Raw genomic sequence first — 16,946 nt, forward strand, 5'->3', positions numbered from 1 at the left:
TTCATTGATTAAATGTCAATGTAACACATGTACAAAATAACACATGATCTATGAAATAAAAATATGAATATTGAAAACATACATACATTCAACATGAACATACTATGTACATCTACAAAATAACACATCTATGAAATAATGCACACCCATGTAAAATGTATCCAAAATACCATATAAAATGTTTCCAAAATACCATGTCAAATGTCTCTAAAATACCATGTATCAAATGTATCTGAAATAACATGTATCCATATAAAAGTATCTGAAATAACATGTATCCATATAAAAGTATCTGAAATAACACATGTATCTGAAATAACATACATCTCCATATCAAAGTATCTGAATCACTCACACACACACGCGCGCGCACACACACACACACACACACACATAATGTCCCAACATCAATGGAATAGACATGTAAAATAAGATCAACCACATCCCCCTCCTGATCCATGACCCCGAAAGGCTCTACGATCTGGGTCTGAACCCTGTGTCAAATGAAAGAAATTTGTAATTTAATTATAAAATTATATGTATACGTGCATGTATTATATCATATGCACATATATATCTATCTGAAAATATATAATAAAAAATACATAACATACCCATGACTCATGTTGTGCAGGATTTGTTGGAGTCTGAAGATCTCCAAAATGCAACATACTATCACTAAGACCCTATAGAACACACATGTATGTACACAAGTTAAATTAGATCACTTGAATATATGTATGTCTCTTTAAAGTACATGTATAAAAGCTCAAGTACGCTAAACAAGTATACTTGTGTAAATTATAGCAACAAATAAATTTAAACATATAAATTTATATTTACCGTAGCATCATGTAATGCTCTACCAATCTAACTGATATCTTAATCATGTAGTGATAGAGTAGCTTGGTCCAGGTCGATGATCTCATCTGAAATCATAGTGGTAAATAGACCATGTCGTACTGTAGGGGCCTAAGTATGGGAGGGTGTTGTAGGAGGTGGGGGGTGGGTGTTGTAGGGCCCTGTGAAGGAGTAGGTGCTATAGGATCCTGAGTAGGTGTGGGATAGGTGTTGTAGGGCCCTCTGTAGGAGCAGGTGTTGTAGAATGTGCAAGGATATCCTCTTGTCTATGTGAGGGATGTGATCATGTTGTGCATGAGAGAATATGGCTGATTTGCCCACCAATGTCTCAAAGAGAAATCCCCGTGACTATCGATAATGCCTAATATGAACCAAGAAGATCAAAACTAAATAGGATGCCATACGATGCAATGCATCCACATCTGATATAGTAGAAACCTCTAGTGGAGATGGTATATCTACTATCTCATACACATCATCAACTCTTGTGCTAGAGGATGTAGCTGTCAAAATGGTACCATGAGATCGTAACATATATCTACCACATTGATCTAAAGACATCTCATGTAACTGCGTAGCAACTATGGCAATGCTAGAATATATCCAAGTCCTGACTGTATCATTGGGAACAGTCATACCTGCAGCAGCCATCTATGGAGCTCTTGGCATGACCAAAAGATTTGGACACACCATTGCCCATTTATTAATGGGCGTAGGGGTGTTTGCAGGTCTAAATCTCTCTAACAATCTACTGAGGCCCTATCCAAGATGACCTAGAAAATCTGTATAATCAACATCATGATGTAAATGAAATCCTGCAAACAATTGTTTGCAAAAATAAAGAGGAAACTCATCCTTTTGTGGCCACTTGTGATGCGGAGCTAACCACCGAGGATATATAAATGGTGCAACAAGCTGATCTGTACACTTCATAGCCAAAAAACCTCTAACCCTAGGCCTATTTGTATAAAATGGAAACATACTCTTCACCATAGCAGTGGAGACCTCTCCATCAATCTGTGTATACTTCACAGTGCCCGTGACACTATGAGAAAGGGAAGAGTAAAAAGTATCAATATTGATATCATCAAATGGGTTGTACGTCTTTATTGTCTCAATCATATGGCATAACTCCTCTCTCATAGAAATAATCTTCTCCCTATTAGGGAGAGTGGTAGAAGCGAAAAGTGTAAAATCCAGATACTCTATAGCACGAGATAACCTAGCAACTGTATCTCTAAATAGATGATATCGGTCTACATGTTGTGCCTGATTCAGCACTACGACCCCCTCCCTAAACACTAGCCATCCCTGAGGATGTAGGTGCACTACCAGATGCCATAATGATATATGCAAAGATCTCTATCTATAAATGTAGAGTTAAGATATATATGTAAGTACATATAAAATTGAAAGTTAAATTTTATTTTTAACATGTATTTAAAAAGTTGAATGTAACCAAAAAATATAGATCATTTTAGTTTAACACACATTTTAAATTTATATATTGAAACTTGATGTATCTAGCTCATGTATGTGAACAAAAAATATGCACATGTTATTAAATAGTACATAAGTTTACTATGTTAATGTTTTCTAAAATGTAACTAATTTTTAGCTATCTTGAGGTCTTAACAAGTTTTCAAAGTTTCATGTTCATGCATGTTATTATAGTTTCCAAGTTTTTTAAGTTTGAAATTGGTTAAATTTTAAGTTTTCAAGTTTGAACAACTAGAGCATATTATAGTTTAGTTAGATACCTAATGTTTCAAGTTACATGTTAGTTATCTATATAGGTGTGTACTATGCTAATGTTTTCTCAAATGTAATTACTTTTGTTATCTAGGTCTCAACTTGAATTTTCTATGTTTGATGTAAAATCTACATTTATGATTAAATAGATATTTAATTAAAAAATAATCTATAGTTCTTTAAATCTAACATATTGATCTAACTATATTAAAATATATATATATATTCTAAATAATCAACTACTAAAACATTTTAAATATAATTAATTTAATTAATAAAATACTTAAAATATAATTAATTACTAAAACACTTAAAAGACAATTAATTTAACTAATGCTAACATGTAATAACTAAAACAAAAAACAAAAAAAACCACTTACCAGTTACGGCCAAAACACTCTAAACCACTCCCAAAATCGGAACAGTATGTAAATGACCGTCGACAAGCGATTTTTATTTTTTATAATTTTGGGGGGCTTACGGTCGAAACTGTTTCGGCCGAAAGGGTCCCAATCAAAACCCCAACAGCCACATAGGCGCGCGAAAGCACCACGTCTGTACAGCCGAAGGGGTTATGGCTGAAACCCTTCCAGCCGTAACTGTTTCGGTTGTAACCCCTCCGGATATCCAAAATGGTGACACAGATTTGTGCTTTTACCCATTAATCTTTGTGAAATACATAGTTCCACTCAAACAGTCCATAAGATCACCCATCCTTGGTAACGAAAATCTATACTTGACTGTGATCTTGTTGATAGCTTGAGAATCTGTAAACATCCTCCATTCTCCATTCTTCTTTGGTGCTAATATTGTTGGTACAATATATGGACTCAAGCTCTCCCAAATAAACCCCTTCTGCAATAACTCATGCACTTGTTTGTTCCGCTCCTCACTTTTTTTTGGTGTCATTCTGTGTCCTTTCTTGTTTGGAAAACTAGCTCCTAAGATCAAATCCATCTAGTGATTGATCTTTCTCACTAGGGGTAATCCATCAGGTGCATTATCTGACACAACATCAAGAAACTCTCCCAACAAATTTGCAACTTTTATAGGTACCTACTTTACTTCTTCTTTACCATCTTTTGTGATTACAGCAAAACACATGTGCTCATGTTTCATACCTTGGGGAAACTCCTTTCCATCAACAAGACATATTCTGACACCATTACATACCTTTTGTTCTTTCTGCTTCAACAGCTTCAACTTATGGTTCCCTCCATCCTTTGTCAGAGTGTAGGTATATGTTCGCCCATCATGTACAGCATGCATGTCAAACTGGCATGGCCTACCCAGCAACATATGACAAATGTCCACAGGTATGATATCACAAATCACCTCATCGTGGTAGCCTTCAATCTTGAATTTCACAAGGCACTGCTCATTGATCATGACCTTGTGGTCATCTTGCACCTAAGCAATACGGTATGGATGCAAGTGTTTCTATCTCTTGAGATTCAACTTTGTGACCATCTTTTCTAATACGAGATTTTTAGTACTTCCACCATCAATGATCACATCATAGCACTTATCTTCACATTTGCACCTGGTACAAAACAAACTCCTCCTTTGATCATGGTCATTCTCACCACTCAACAACTCTTCAATTAATTAGGACTTCTCTTTTAGAATCTTTAGAATGGGATGATTTGGGATCTTCATCAACATGCACAACTCTGACCTGGCCTTCTGTTCTTTGATCTATCTTTCCTTAGTTTTGAGAACATTCAAATGCTCTATGCCCTTCTTCTCTTCAGTGAAAGCATTTTCCATGGAACCATCCTCTTCCAGATCCCTTTCCTTTGTCTCTTTCTCCCTGATCTCTATTGTTTTAATCATAGAAATAATTGGAATTGTTTCCCCTTTGGTTCTTTGGTTTTGACTGTTATCGTTAGCCTCATCCTTGTTGTTCTGATCATCATTTCAACCTCCATAAGACTATTTGCCAGATCTTCCACCACGACCTCTACCACTATTTTTCTTATCAAACCTTGTGCTTGAATTCTCCTCAACTCTTAGAACAACCTGTTATGCCTCCTCAATACTGGTCATTCGAATTCTTCAGTATAGTCTTTAACAGATCTTCTCGCTTGCTTCAACCCTTGCATTTTCTTTAGTAGGTCAAGCTCATAATCCACAGGAATGAATTGTCAATTCAATTTAGCTATCATTCGATCCCATCTGGTTGTTTTTTCCTTCCTCCTTCTATTATTCTCCAATTGAATCTCCTTCCACTAGATCTTCGCATGTCCCTTCAATTTCGCCTTCGCAAACTTTTCCCTATCAGGATCCCCAATATCTTCATACTCAAAGTATTCATCCAACTCACTGATCCAATCAATCAACTCCTTTGGGATAAGCTTTCCCGAAAATTGGGAACCTCAAACTTAGATCTTTTTCCAAGCTTGGAGATTACCTTATATGACCTTATTGCCTCTACTTCAGCTTTTTCTTCTTCTTCGTCCTCATCCTCAATTTCATCTCTTATGGCAAGATTTATTCCTTTGTGCATTCATCCTTCCAATGCTTGCATTCATCTCTAGAGGGCTCTAAAACCCTTAGGTATAACACCTACAACTCTTCCACCACACTCGTGGAGGCATTATTGTGCTTCCGTTGAAACCCTAGTGAGAACTGCCCCACAACTGACAATTTGTCTATATGCTCATCCCAAACCATGGTCCTGGTGTACCTATCTCTCAGTTAGAAATCTATTTACACACTCTGGAACTCCTACTCTGATACCACTTGATGAAGGGTGCTCCCCTTAATACCACAAACACATAATAGAAACAAAGAAACAACAACAATTTGCAAGAATGAAATATGGGCTTTTTATTATTGTCGCAAATGCAAAATTGCAGAATTTTGAAATACAATATGCAAACCCACATGGGCACCTTCCTTACAATAATTTGCAACACATAGCTATGAACTATCACCCAGAGTTGTCCTAGAAAATGTGTGGGCATTCCTTCAATAAGCATTTGTACATTGCTTGGGAAGTTTTTACACATCAAACCCTAACCCTCAAGACCGACTAACTTTAAAATTACATATAGAGTCGGCCTGATACACCTTTGACACTTATTTTTGGAAATTTTTGGTCGGCTCATTTTCAGAAGGTCATAACTTTCAAACCATTGCTCTAATTAGCTTATATAACCACTTTTTGAAATCCCCAAATTCTGATCTACAGGGCCTAAATTGTGCAAGCTCTAGTCGATCTCATTTCGGAGCCCATATGCGGCCTCTAAGGTCTTTAACGATGAGCCTAGAGTTTTTATACCAAAATTGTACACCAAAATTCCGCAATAAATCCATGAATACATATGATATGGCACAGAGCCTCAACTGGAATGTTGATATATCCAAGATAAACATCCACTTCTGAAATTAAGACATTTTGAGCTCATATGACTGATTTGCTAAGCAAGCCTTCACAGATAACTCTGCACTAAGACAACCCTTATTCAAGAAACAAAAAGGAAATGTTTTGTTAGAGTAATTATTTTTTTGCACTTATTAATTAAATCACTTTGATTTAATTAATTAAGTTACCTATTACTCTAGTTTGCTTAAGCTATCTTGTAGGTGCATATAATTAATATTTTATTAATTATATTGTGCAACCTAGCTTTTTTAGGCTTTAGGTTACCCTTTTCGAGTTTCGATTTCCTTTATAAGGATTGATCTCTTTGTATTTTTTATTATGAAGATCCGTAGAATAATATTTTCTTCATCTGAGTTTTTTAGATCAAACCCTTACCTCTTCTTGTCTTTTTCTTCTCCGTGACAGGTTTTCTGCATGCAGGTTTTCTTGGGCTTCATGGATTTGTTGTGCGCTTTTGCTCAAATCCTACATGGTATTAGAGCCAGATCTGTTGTAGCTTGTTCAGTGTTTCAAGAAAAAGGGAGAACAAGGGTTTGGCAGATCAGATCTGGTGTTTTTCAATTTTTTTTGAGAAAATAGGGGGGTCACTTATTTTCAGAGCAATTTGAGGCCAAACAGACCTCACGGTTGGATTCAGAAGGCATCAAAACCCCTGTTTTGATATAAAATTTGTCTGATTTGGACAACGTTGATCTAGGAGGCAAAAAAATTTGCCATACAAGGTCATACAGCCTCTGCATGCAATCCAAGGTGTTGCGAAATTTAAAAAATCGCAAAAAAAATTGAAAAAAAAATGCGGTTTTTGCCCACAGCGATTAGAAAACCGCTGGCGGTCACCGAAACTGCTAGCGGCTACAGTAAACCATAGGCGGTTACTGCCAACAGTCCCGCAGATAGCCAGCGGCTTTGTGGCCGCTATGGCTCCACCTCCGCCGACCGCCTGAGGCTCAGCTGCTCTTCTGCGCTCCTCCTCCACCGCGGCAGCAGCGCTCCTCCCTCTCGCCACCCCGGCCGCCACTCCACCGGTGGCGCAGGGATGGCGCCTTTTTTTGTTTTTTAATTATTTTTTTATTTAAAAAAATAATTTTTTCATGCATCTTCAAAGGCCCTGTCGGGTTTTCTTCCGTAACTTGAGCATACGAACGTATTTTTTCGATCTGAAAAATGCATCGAAAAGTTGGTTCCGAGACGGAGATGATGGTACAGGTGTTTTTGGGTTTTGATACAATTTGGTTGCTTGTTTGGAAGTCAAAGCCAGATATTTTATTTTCAACTCTAGGAGGCATATCTTGAGCATCTGATCTCTGTTTTTGGACTTCTTTATATCGCTAAAAAGCTCTTTCGGTGCTCTTTCCAGTGATGCTGGTTGTTGTTCTAGATTTTGTTCTAGGCACATCCTATTCAGTCTTTTGTGTTTTAGCATTATGGTGGATATCCTGTTTGTTTCAAGTCCGGGGATCGATTTTGTTGCTTCAGTTGCTTCATTTTGGGCTCTACCTTCTGTTGTTTCAGCCTTATGTTTTTTCTGATCATTTTTTATATTCATTGTAAGCATCTTTATGCAACGCACTGAGATAAAGTGCCACTCTTACGTTTCGGGATCCTTTTCATCATTGTGGTTTGTTGTACTCGCACTATTTTATAAAGTGCCATGGGGGGGATAGTTGTTTGTTGCTTATAGGCCCTCTTTCTCTTTTGCCTCATGCAGTGTCGATGACATGTGCCTTTATTGGTGTTTGTACCTCACTCTTGATGTGTTTGGTTCATGTGTTGTAGGAGATTTTTGGCCCATCTTTTCAGTTGCCCATCACCTCACCCCGTCTGCATTAAGGGGGGGTTATATTGTTGTTCTATGCTTTCTTGGTTCGATGGTTCGTTGGTGTGAGCTATGTATTTAGTACCTGATCCTACATACTAAACGATTGCAGTGGCTGGCTACCTATGCATTTCGATGAGATGGATCATCTACCATATAGACATGCTCGATTCGTGCCTTCTATTTCCATGGAGGTTCTCCATATCAGCATTTTGACAGAGTTTTGCAATTCTTCATGCTTCAATGATTCTCGTATGATCTCTTTGTTCCTTCTTCTGGAACATTCGTTGCTATCTCTTTTTAGAGTAGGGTTTTTCCCATGTGATTTTCTCTATTTCTCCTCTTTATAGAGATTTTGTGATTGGGTACTTGATCAGGCCTTGTTGCCGGGACCCAATTTTCTTGCTTTCATAGCTGTGCTAGGTTAGCTTACCTCCTGAGTTTCGCTTAAAGGCAGGTGTTAGAGTAATTATTTGTTTGCACTTATTAATTAAATCACTTTGATTTAATTAATTAAGTTACCTATTACTCTAGTTTGCTTAAGCTATCATGTAGGTGCATATAATTAATATTTTATTAATTATATTGTGCAACCTAGCTTTTTTAGGCTTTAGGTTACCCTTTTCGGGTTTCGATCTCCTTTATAAGAATTGATCTCTTTGTATTTTTTATTATGAAGATCCATAGAATAATATTTTCTTCGTCTAAGTTTTTCAAATCAAACCCTTGCCTCTTCTTGTCTTTTTCTTCTCTGTGACAGGTTTTCTTGGGCTTTGTGGATTTGTTGTGCGCTTTTGCTCAAATCCCACAAGATTTCTATTACATCCAGGATGCTCCTATATCAAGAATTCATAAATCAACTTTCAACCTTTGGTCATATTTATGATAGTAAAGAGTTGACCACGGTAACATTGAATGGACTCCCTATTCTATTGGAAAACTTTTGACAAGGGATAAGTGCTTGTTCGAAGCTACTCAAAATTGATCGCATTCAGGAAGAGTGTAATTTAATAACTAGCGGAATCAGTCTAGGATCCACAAATGAAGACATTCAAATTCACACCACTAATTTGAAAAGGGAAAAGGGCAAGTACTTAAATAGTAAACAGTCATTCAAGAAACAAATAGACTACTCTAAAATACAATGTCATAGATATGACAACTATGGGTACACTACAATTAATTGTCCTGACAGACTTAAACATCGAACTTCCTTTGCTAAAGTTAGTAATCCAAACTTGGATTCACAAAAATTTGTATTCTAAAAGAACTTCAAAATAAAATTTCTAAAATAATGGATTAAAAGGGAGTTCAATGTACTTTACCATCCTCGCCTAACCTCTTGCAAAATAAAGGTGGAACACTTCCAAGGTAAACTTGACATAATTGTAATTATTGAGAAAGCCTCGACATATTTTGTTTATTGTACTAACGAATATATTCATGTTATTCCATGACTATTTGGGCCCTATGTACATCATGAGGAAATGAGGACTTCGAAATGATTATCAATTGTATTTGTAAAAGTTATTGGAAGGTAACTAACTTTCAATAACGTAATCTTCTACTATGATGTCTAAGCATATCATGATACATGATAACTTGCATGATGGATTAAGTTCCTTATACAGACCATGGCCTTTTACTATAATGGACATCTCATGATGTCTAAGCAAATCATGATAAATTATAACTTGCAAGTTTGATTAAGATTCTTAAATAGACTATGGCCTTCTATTGTGATGGACATCTTATGATGTCCAAGACAGATCATGATAGATTATATCTTGCATGGTAGATTAAGTTCCTTAAACAAACATGAATATTAAGTTTCTATAGTGAGTATTATTAAAGACACATTACCTTTGGATCTATCAAAATTGTTTTTATCAAGATGAACCAATTTTCCTAATCAAAATTGGATCTATCATAAAACAAAGAGGAAATGACAAATATAAAACCATAATACCATGTTGGAGGTGATCCCTTAACCCTATATGTCCCAAAGATCACTTACAAAAAAACATTTATCTCACAAAAAAGATAGCTAGACTATAAAGACTAGAAAAATATTTCACTATCTTAATAAATGGATAAAAGTAACAATATATGAAACCTAATCAAAAATTAGGAAAGTAAAATTAATTCGACGTAAAAATATTTGATTCATAAAGATAAACCATATTGACTATCTTAATAAATAGATGAAAGTAACAACGTATGGAACGTAATCAAAAATTGGAAAAGTAAAATTAATTTGAAGCAATTAGTGTTACCTCAAATCCAAGCTCAAGCATAAGCATGCCTCTAAATATTGAATATGCTTGGCTAGCGATTCTTGCAATTGTGTTTTAGAGACTTAAAACAAAAGATATTTAATTTATTTTTTCTTGAACTACCATAACCACCAAATGACTACCAATAGTTCCATTATACAGTTACTAGATATGATATGATATGATATGATAGATTTTAATGACGTCCAAGAGACTCAAGTAGTCTATGGGACCCATGCAATCACCCTCCCGATTCAGGAGCAGAATTAGTGAGTTGTAAAGTTTTGGTTAACTTGTCTCTCCTTCTCTGAAGTTTGGTAATCAAATCCGTTGCTCTCTTCACTTGATCTTCCTCAAATAAATAGTTGAAGTCATTGTTCAGCAGTATTTTTGTATAACCAGATCTTATGTCATTGTAAGCCAGGCACTCCTTGACAAAGTGCTACTCTGTCTCAACTATTCCCATATTACAAAATAAACATGTTCTGTCTGCCCACTCTTCCTTTGGAACTTGCCACCGACCAGTTTCACATCACAGCTGATGTGAACTAGTTCTAAGTTGTGCCATCAACATTTTTACTTTCCAGTTAATAGGTGCTCTTATATAGGCCTTTTCATCATGACTAGAAGTGGGATTAAATTCTTTAATGTATAAGATTTTTTCCGCCCTATGTGTCTTGTCCACAGAATATTGCAGAATTTTTCATTGACAAACTTCTTTATTTCTGTAATGTTATTCGGGCAAGTTTGGATGTTGATATCCCATTTTCGCATCCATTTGTCATTTTGCTTCATCCATGTGCTTTTCCGCCTCACAAGTTTTTCCTCTATGATCAACTTGGGCCAACGATGTGTTTCCAGACTTGAGTTTTCTTTAAATAGCTTATCATCCGGACCAAAGCAACGGCTTCTAATGGAAAGGAATCCACATCCGCCAAAAGGATCTCATACGAAACTGTGGGCTTGACTTTAAGATTGCATGTGATGAAGTGTTTTTGAATTCTTTCTACTTGCCGCCATTTTTGTTCGGACATACTACCTCCCCACACTTCACATCCGTATAGAATAACTGGAGTGACCAGCAAACCAAAAAGAGTTTTCATGGTCGTCCAATCTCATAATTCTGTGTTCCTGCACTTGTTTTGTAAAGAGTATAACGCCTTCCAACCCCCTTGGATCCTTTTTGATCTGCAAGTATCCCAATTGAGTTTGTTATGAAAATCGATGCCCAAGTATTTGTACTCTTCCACAATCTCAAGTGGGCTATTTTCAAACAAAAACTCGTCTTGTATGCCCCTATTCTTCTTCAGTGAGAAGATCATAATTTTGGTTTTGCTAGTATTAACTTGCATTCCTACCTCATGACAAAAAAAATCTAGTGCTATCAAGTGCTCTTTCAAACCTTTAGCTGTTCTAGCAAGAATTATGAGATCATCTGCATATAAGAGCAATCTTATCACAGAGTGGGCTAGCTGCACCCCCTCACCATTGGTCTTGTTTATCCACTCTTCTAACTTGTCAAGATAGAGCCCGAATAATGTTGGAGATAGAGGACACCCTTGCTTAACCCCAATGTTGTTGTCAAAATCTTTTGATAGCCCTTCTGTCGTTCTAATTTTAGCTTTGACCTGCTCATATAATCTATAAATCGTTGACCTAAGTTCTTTAGGAACTTCCAACTCTTCCATTCTATCCCATAATTTATTACGTGGCACTGTGTCAAATGCTTTTTTTAAGTCCACGAAACAACAAAAAGCCTCATTCTCGAGAGTGTCCCAAACTTTCTCAATCAAGTGTCTAAGAGTGATGCCGTGATCTATAGTAGAGTGTTTCAGTCTAAAGCCTGCTTTCCCTTTTGCACGTTTGTCTTCTGTTTCAACCCAGTTGCTGATTTTTTGTTCTACCAAGCTGCCAAATAACTTGCCAAATAGTGGATCGATCATGATGGTTCGATAATTAGAAGGATTGTTTATATCTCCACTTTTGTGGAGTGGGATCACCACACTTGTTGTCCATTTTACAGGGAAACCTTCTCTATTAACACTGTTGAAAATTTTAGTGATGTGTGGTGTGAGGGTTTCAGCATCCCATTTTAAGTATTCATCTTGAAGCCCATCTATATCTTGCACTTTACCAGCAGCTAACCTCCTTATGTCTTGAATAATATCATTTTCGCTGAATAACTCCCCTGTAGTCTCTATTTCCATGGTTCTACGTTCTCCTAGATCACACTCATAGAGAGTCTTGGCATATTCCAACCATTTGGTTCCTGTTATGTTGTTCTCTATTTGAGTTTTTCTCTGCTGAAGCTCTTTCCAAAACTTTCTAGGGCTATTTTTACCAAGATTAATCAACTCGATTCTTCTCTTGTTTACATACTCTTCTTTCTTCTTTTTAATCAGCTGATTATACTCCTTTCTACTTTCTCTATTTATGTTCTTTTTCCAATTTCTTTTTGTTGTTTTACATTCCTCATCAAACCACGGATTGGCCGAAAAAGTGTTCTTGGCTTCTCTTGTGGCCCTAGATCTTTTACACTCCTTCAGTGCTTTAATGATAGTAAGAACAAGATTATCCTTGTCCATGAAATGTTGTTCATCAAGCTCGAGATAATTTCCCAAAACCCTAGACAACCGCAAAAGAGAGTTTTGGAAAGTAGCATGGTTTTCTTGTGTCATTAAAACTTTGCCAATCAGAATCATCTTCCTCTTTTGTAAAGGTTTTGAGAGAATATGTTGATCTTTAAAGTGAGTGGCCACCCTTATCAAGATGGGGTTATGATCAAATTTTAGCTCCATGGGGCAATCCTCTATCTCAAAGTTAATTATCTTTGCAACATATTCTTGTGAGCATATTACATAATCAACAACACTTTGTCCATTGTATCTTTTGCATGTGATTCAACCTGATTTAGGCCACTTTTCCAAACCATTACATATGACCATGTTATATGGACAGCATAAGCCTAGTAATTCAACACCAAAATGATTAATCTTTCCCATGCTATCCTGTGAAGATCTTTCCCATTTTTGTGTCCCTTCTTCAAGCCAAACTAGGTCTCTGCTTTCATTGTAACTCTCCTTAAGATTGAGAGTTTGGTTGTTTGTTGTTCTAGCATTGAAATCCCCTATTATCATTATTTCCCCTAAAGAGCTAAAGGCTGCTATGTCTTTTTTGAGTGCAACGAACGGGTCTTCTCGATCCAATCTATGCTTTTTATACATTTTTGAGCCTTTTGGGGTGAAGTAACAGACAACCACCCTTGTAGAAATCTAATTCTCTATTATTTTTATCCAAATATACTGCTTGTTTACATCTTCTTTCTCTAAGTTTACAAATCTACTCCAAGTTTATTTTATTAGAACGGTGATGCCTCCATGCCCCTTACCATTATCTATCTTCTCATTCCACAATGATACCTTCTTATACCCTTCAAAATCTGAAACCCTACATCCATCATGCTCATGAGTCTCGGTAAGCATAATGATGTCATTATCTTTAGCTATCGGCCCTAACCCAAGTCCTCTTCTCCGAGGATAACCTCTATAGTTCTAGCTAACTATAGTTAAATGTTCCTGGGTGGGCCCAAGTTCCTATTTATTACGTGTGATTTTGTCGCTGATTTGAGCTTTGCCATTTTGTAGCCACGCCCACTTGCCGTTTTCTCTTGTTGTTTTCACTTTTTCCCATTCCTTCCTCCTTTCTTCTTGCTGAGTTACGGTGAGGTCATCATGGAGATATATGTGTGTGCCTCTAAGAAACTTCCTCTTGCTGAAAATGTTGTTATCTCCTGTATTCCTCATTGTCACTCTAACATGTTTGTCTTTGCCTCCTCTAATCTATTTTCCGATTCTTTGTGCTTGTATGGTTGTTCCATGCCAGTCTAATTGGTCTTTAAAGAAGTCTTTAACTAAATCCGTTGTTTTCTCCTGTTCTCCATAGTCTCGTAGCCCTTTGATGACGATATTTGTTGCTTTCTCATTTCTTTCTTTTTTCTCTCTAATCTATCTCCGAACTTGTTTTTCTATGTTGTCAATAGGAGTGTTTGTTGGTCCCTTTACTATGTTAGCCCATGATCTAACTTCTTCAATTTGTTCTCTAAGTTGATTCTCTTTTATTTCCATATTGGCCATGGCATCTTGTATATTTTTCATTTGCCGATTTTTGTCTCCTTTCGTAGTCTCTCCTTCTCCCATAGTACTTGCTGCTGTCCTCTTTTCTCCTACTTTCTTTAACAATATTAATTCATACTCTACTTTTCCAGATTAAATTGCAATTTTTGAATTTGTTCTCTAAGTGACTTGACCTCCGCTGCCAATTTTCAGTTATCCTCAGTAACTCTTTTCATTGTGATACTTTCTATTTGGCTCCTCTCTTCAAGTGCCCACACCCTTTCCTTCATAGCTACCAAATCATTCACAAAGATGTCTGGATACCACGTCATAGGTGTCCTTGTGGGGCTATAATTATTTGGCAGCCCATCTTCCACTATGTCTATCACTTGAGAATTATTCGTCTTCCCTTTACCGTTAATATCTCTGATATTATCAAACCGCTTAATTTTTTCAGAGATTTCAGTCGGCCTCAGATTTATTTCTCCCTCCCTTGCGCTGTCTGAGGTATGTTGAATCGATTTCGGAAGTAAAGCTGCTAACTTCCCTCTTTTTGCATTTTTAAACTTTCGTATCTTTCTCCGCCTAATTATTCGTTTATATTGCTTGGCATTCACATAGGTGTAGTTTCCTCCTGTGGGTGGTCCACTGGCTTGTGAGAAGCTCAAAGTGTTTGTGGGTAAATTACCATTTGTCCCTCCAAGATTGAATGAACTCGCGTGTCCGACTAAGGGTCCTGGAAGAATGAGGAAGCTCCCTTGATTCCACTTTATGATGTTGTTGTGCATTAAACTATTCTCGTATGTCAGGACCAAGCCACTGTTACCAGAGATGTCATTGTGTTTCGTAGCTTCTCCCACATTAGTTTGTTGTTCTGCTGTAACAAGTGCCCTAACTATCAAATTCTCTGCTACCCTATTACTGTCAGATCCTATGTTTTGCAAGGTGGACCCACCTAGTTCTAGTTGTGCCACAACAATCTTTGGTTGATCAATCAATGATACTTGTACAAATATCTTCTCTACAAATGTTTCTATGATTTCCTCGTTTGTTCCTTCCATGAGGACCATATCGTACCCACTGGTGCCTTGTTATAGATTCTTTATGTTGTTTTACCGTTGTAAATTTACCAACGCCAGGGGAAGTAATAAACGAAGCCTGAACAGGTGTAGACTAAAATGTAAGAGGTAAGAATAAGGGAAAAGGCGTACCTGGGATCTACATGTTTGCCTATTGGAGTGTTTTCAAATGGAACCGAACTGGAGCCCAGTGAAAGAGAGGAACACCGTAGCAAACAAAATCATCATCTGGAAGCCCGCAAATATGGACCCACTAGTAATAGCAAAGCCTTTAGCACTGGATGATTGGTCGCACTGGTTGCCAAGACTGCCGACCAAACCAAATTTGCCCCTGCACTGATTGCCGCTGTTGTCGGCCCTACCTTGGCTGCTGCAGGCCCTACCTTCGCTTTCACCGCTGCAGAGAGTCCGTCGTTCACGAGCTTGGCCCTACCGTCGTGAATACCTCCTCTGTTCACGAGCTGCAGACGCCCTCTGTTCACAACCTCCAATTCTACACGCGCTCCACTATGCTTCCAAGACGTCTGAGGAACCTGCTTGCGCTGCCTGCATTTCCCCACGCTGCCTGCCTGCGCTGTTTGAAAATAAATGTGGGGGCAAAAAGCAAAGGACAACTTTCGTCTCCATAGGACATCCTATCAAATATCCGTTTGGTTCATATAAAGAAATACTGCCCATTAAAAAAAACTGCCCACAAAAGAAACTTCAATAAAGTTTGACAAGGGGATATAGATCGCAAGGAATGGAGGAAAGGAAAGAAATGTGAGCAAATGGAAGAACTGAGGAGAGGAGCTCAAGCCTCAAACTCGCATTCTATCTCCTCATAAAGGAATATAAAATTTATATTAAACTTTTTCACAACACAAACATTGCACAATGAATGTAATAAAAAATATAGAATGCTTTAATAACTGCCTTGATGCAGAAGCCGGCAATATTGTTGGACAAATAACAGAAATTAGGAATAGAACTAAATATAAGTTTGGCTACAAAAAGAGGCATTCTTTTCAAAACGGACAATTTTGACAGTTGAAACTCTCGAACGATGTGTTATAAGTAACAATCAAAGCAAAATCACCAGAAATAAGAGAACAAAATAAGGGTTGAATTGTCGATCAAGAGTTCAACATGAATAATGAGAGTTGAATTGTTGATCAAGAGAGCAGAAAAGATTTTTAATAGCGAAATCGCATGAAGAGGCTTATGAAAACTTAGTATGGATAACGAGGAATTATTAAAAAATCTACACTCAATATACAATATATAAATGTCATGTTACATATTCAATATATTCTACCAACTTAAGGGTAGATTAGTGATTTGTGCTTACATTTGGTATAAAATTTAATGAATTATTTATATTCATTCTGCTTATATTTATATTCTGATAGGGGGCTGCACTCTGAAATTACTTGAGGTGCAAGATGAATACTCATCTCTTGATGTATAATACTTATTTATTAGGCTAGTGAATAATTAAACTGCGTCACCCTCATTATATTAGGAACACTCGAGAATTTAAAATTTGTCTCGTCAGCTTTTTGTATGTTTCACTCCAAGCTAGGCTGCTGACACTTGGTCTGTCATAGTTTCGAAAAGAAAAAGAGAAACTTAAAGCAACCAAAATCAGGGTAGAAAATAGTTTACAAATTATATTAG

General features: G+C 36.9%; 1 long non-coding RNA gene across 1 annotated transcript; it reads right to left on the reverse strand.

Annotated features, from left to right (window-relative positions):
* Positions 1-360: 360 nt before the first annotated feature.
* LOC149528526 (uncharacterized) lies at positions 361-15,527 on the reverse strand. Its single transcript, XR_016358567.1, has 3 exons — positions 15,420-15,527; positions 615-686; positions 361-494 (listed from the first exon to the last, which is right to left on the reverse strand). It is a non-coding gene; the product is annotated as an uncharacterized LOC149528526 (long non-coding RNA).
* Positions 15,528-16,946: the final 1,419 nt, after the last annotated feature.

The sequence above is a fragment of the Cupressus sempervirens genome, chromosome 11, assembly GCF_028749045.1.
Source record: "Cupressus sempervirens isolate cs-2001-9-10 chromosome 11, ASM2874904v1, whole genome shotgun sequence".
Taxonomy (NCBI): Eukaryota; Viridiplantae; Streptophyta; class Pinopsida; order Cupressales; family Cupressaceae; genus Cupressus; species Cupressus sempervirens.